The sequence below is a fragment of the Carlito syrichta genome, unplaced genomic scaffold, assembly GCF_000164805.1.
Source record: "Carlito syrichta isolate Samal-C Ts95f unplaced genomic scaffold, Tarsius_syrichta-2.0.1 Scaffold312036, whole genome shotgun sequence".
NCBI classification, from domain to species: Eukaryota; Metazoa; Chordata; class Mammalia; order Primates; family Tarsiidae; genus Carlito; species Carlito syrichta.
In genome coordinates, this window is record NW_007256132.1 from 338,961 (window position 1) to 343,400 (window position 4,440).

Below are 4,440 nucleotides of genomic sequence, written 5' to 3' on the forward strand. Positions count from 1 at the left end.
GATTGTTGCTTTAAGTCTACCCTACCAGTTATAGATTCTTAGGTCGAGCCCCCAGTACATCCAAATCCATTGTGGAGACCAACTATCCTTATGGTGAGATATTAATTATATTAAGCCCCTCTCATCCTGGAAGGACAGTGACTCATCTTGACCATAATTGGTATATATACTTGGAATGGTTATATCTTTCCTGTTTACAGGACTCTATCCAGTACCTCTGTCTGAGTATATAATGTTGGATCTGTCATCATAAGATTCCATATAACATTACAACATACCAGATGACCCAGTTTACCACAAAGAAGATGAGACTATTTGTATCTGGTCATATTACTTACTACCCCATCACACACTTAATGCCCAGAAGTACAGGGCAAAAGAGCTACATTGGTCCCTTAGAACCATGGAATAGCACTTTGATTGCTAAGGTATAAAACATGTTATTGACTAACACACCATTTATACTGTAAATCCACATCATTGTGTTGGCACTAGTATTAATCGATGGAATACGTGGGTTGGAAACCAATGGTTAATGTACTATTGGGCCAAATAGTAGCCCACTTGAAGAGTTTTTGATTCTCTTCCATACAATCTTAGGGAAGTAAGATTTCCATTCATTTTTAAACTATGGAGTACCAACTAGCAAATTCATGTTCCTCTTTTCAAGACATGAAGGGGCCACAGAAAGAATCACCACATTGGCAGCAATAACTGACTATGATCACAGGGATGTTTTGGGGTGACTATTATTTGATGGAGACAAAAAGGAAAATGTTCACAACACAGGTGATCTGCTATTATGTTACTTGATGTCTCTGCTTTTTGTTAATGGCAGATATTAACAAAGCATTTATCGCTGCATCACAGATATAATCCATCTCGTAGGAGGGGGACCAAGAAAACACTGACATTATTTTTTGGAGGGTAAGCCCCTTGTAGTACAGACTTCCTCCACTAGTTATGCATTCTAGGAATCTATTGATGTCAGTGTACCAGCTAACATTATTGTGAGAGGCTGCATTCGGCTTCAATGATTTTTTTTGTTTGTTTGTTTGAGATTCTTTCAATGCATTTGTCCTTTCATGATGTGTGATTTAGTAACACACCTGCCCACTTCATGTTGCGTGTTCAGTAGTTTTTGACCCAAAACAGTATGACCTCCATGCCCCTCTTCCCTATTCATCAAGCGTTGCCCCAAGCAAGATTTTTTGTTGTTGTTGCCTGGATTAAAAACTTCCTCAAAGGGAAATGTGCCAATGTGGAAGAAAAACAACCCACTAGCTGAACAAATTTGTTTCTTATCTTCTTCATTTACACATGTATATATATTAGATATAAAATTTGATCTATTTGGATTAATGTGATACATGTAGTAAACTTCTGAGTTTTTAAATCTACAAATAGCAGACTGGTTGTTATCATACTCTATTAACACTCCCCGCCCATGACTTCAAATGTCTCTTTCAACTATAAGATTCACATAAGTATATGGCTCAAATTAGTTTTCAATTACATCTAATTAATATACTTATATCTTCAAACTGGTTTAATTGCTTAAATATGGGTTTAAACAGAAGGATTTTTTTCCTTGTTCTACCTTTCAAAAGTTTCTATGTAATATAATTTTTACATCATTATTTTTTCTGTAAGAGTGTTGCATTATTTTGAAAATAAGTAAATTACTTTGTAAATAAGTAGCCCTGGACTGGGGACACTATATTGTTTTCTAAATATTGAAATATTTACTAAAGGGGGGGTCTTCCTATGAAAGAAAAAGTAGCATACATTTTCATTTATTCAGATCTTTTTTTATATTTTAGATTAGACTAGTTTAAGTCCTTGTGATCCACATTACTTTTGTTGAGTTCCCATCAGTGTTTGGTTATGATTATTGTTAAAAGAAAATACTAACTGTTAAATTATTTTTGATGCATAAAAATAATTTTTATATATTTGACTTTTTATTTTAAAATTAGTACATTTGTTGAATCGTTTCTAGTATTTATTTTCCAGTTGATTGTTTTAAGCTTTCTAAGCAATCAATCATGAAATACAAGAAATTATTTTTGTCTCTCTTCTATCTAATAATTATAAATATAACTTACCATTTGGTGTTTTTAACATCCCAATTATGAATTATATTTGCCAGTATTTTGAGACAATTTTAATTTTAAATTTCAATTGCTTAATTTATGTTAAATATGGTATTGGTCATATATCTGAAATCACACCTTATCATGAATTTATCTAATTGTTTCAATTTTTTAATATTTTTAAGAAATATTAATTCTTATTTTTGCTATTTAGAATGATGTCATCATGAGTTAGTTTTAGTAATTTATGTCATTCAAAACATTTCTCCATTTCATCTAAGTTATATAATTTGTTGGCATACAGTTCATAGTATTTCCTTAGAATAATTGTTTATTTTAGCAAGTTAATGTATTTTTATTCCTTACTTTAGTCTTTTGAGTCTCCCCTCCCCCCAATTTTTTTTTTTTTTTGGTCAACCTAGCAAATTTATGTCCATTTTATTGACCTTTTCAAAAAATCAAGTTTTTGTTTTGTTCCTTTTTCTTTTTTGAATTTCTATTTTTATTAATTTCTTCTGTATTCTAATACTACATTCTTTTTGCTTCATGTGTATTTTGTTTTAAATATTTCGATGTTGTAAATAAGATGTTAGGTCATGGATGTGAGTTCTTTCTTCTTTGAACTGATACATAATAGTTGTATATATTTATGGTGTTCATAAGTTTTTTTAACATATGCTCACAATGTATAATAATTAAGTCAGGGTAGCTGTGATATTGATCACCTCAGACATTTATCATTTATTTGCCTTTGGAACATTCCAAAACTTCTATTTTTTCAAAATATAATTGAAATTCTTGTTAATTATGTTTTTCTACTGTATTCTTGAACAGTAGAACTTGTTTTTTCTATCTGATTGTATTTTTATTCCCATTAATCGATCTCTTTTCGTCTCCTCTTCCCTCTCTCTTTCCTAGACTCTGATAACCACCATTCTACTCTGCCAGTGTTTGTGTAATTTTTTACCACTATAATGTCCATTGTTTTTCCTAGAACATGCTTAGAGTTGAACTTCCCCACATTCTGTTCAAATAAAGCCAAGTCCTCATGGATTTTTATAAACACTTTTCTTACAGTCTGTCTTTCTCATGGGTACAGTCTCTGAACCACTAAGCTGCTATGCTCCTGTCTAGAAAAGCCTTCTCAGCTTTTCTCTCTTAGCTTCAAATCTGTGCCATATGTTTGAGCTGGGGTGAGAGTGATTCAGGGTCCTGTATTATTGCCTGCCTTACCTGAGTGGGACCTCTTCCCTAAGAGTGGAAACAGAGTGGCTATGAGATCTTTCAGTTTCTTGCTTTGTGAGATTTCTGCAATGTGGAACTGGGAAAGATAAGACATGTTGGTAACCTACATCTCCTAGAGAGAAGTCACAGTCCTCAATTGGAAATTGTTGAAAAAAGAGTTCCGTGTTTTGGGCTGAACCTGACTATGGTAGATTTTCCACCATATTGAGCTCAGGGGATTGGAGAAAGAAAGATGTCACTGACTTTCATTGTTCTAACCATGATTGAGTACATTTTCTTCAGTAAATGTTCCCCTAATTTCTTTATTCTCAGGACGATATCTGGGGATTTCAAGTGATTGTTATATTTTATAATGTTCATCACTTATATTTGTTTCTCTGATAAAAAGGTTTGCCAAGCTTTTCTTGGTATCATTTTAAAAATGTTTTCACAGGACTAGAATTTTTGTTTGTTTGTTTGGTATTTTAATATTTCAAGCCCTTTACATAAGTCAGCACATTAAGCCCTTATAATGTAAGTATTAATATATTTATTTTCCAGAGCAAAAAACTGAGATTTGCCCAAGGACACATACCTAGTAATGATAAGTGTTATAATTCTAATCTAGTTGGGTCTCAATCCAAAGGTCATGCTCTTCAACACTATATTAATATGCAGAGAGGAAAGTGATGTCCAGAAAATTAGGACCTGCTCAGCCTCCAAAACATGGATCTCAGGAGAGTGGCTTCAGGATATGAAATATCAGGCAACTGGAAAATGGTGTAACTAGGTATACAGATAGAAGAAATTGATTGTTGTAAATAAGAAAACTCAACACATTTTTACAATTTTTCCAGAGCTGACTATTCATAACAATTGCTTTGTGCTAACTGAAGTAAAATAAAAAAATACGCAAAGACATGTAACTGATTGTATAACAATTTTCTGTTTCAACAAACCACTTGAAGTTGCAAACCAGCCTGAATATGCATGTGGGTACATTATAATCTGCACCGGAGGAGCCCTCAAGCAGTCAAAACTATTCACTAGTAATGCAGCACTTAAACCTGTCAGCCAATTACTGTTATTTTATCATGTTCCATTAAATGGTAGGCAAGGA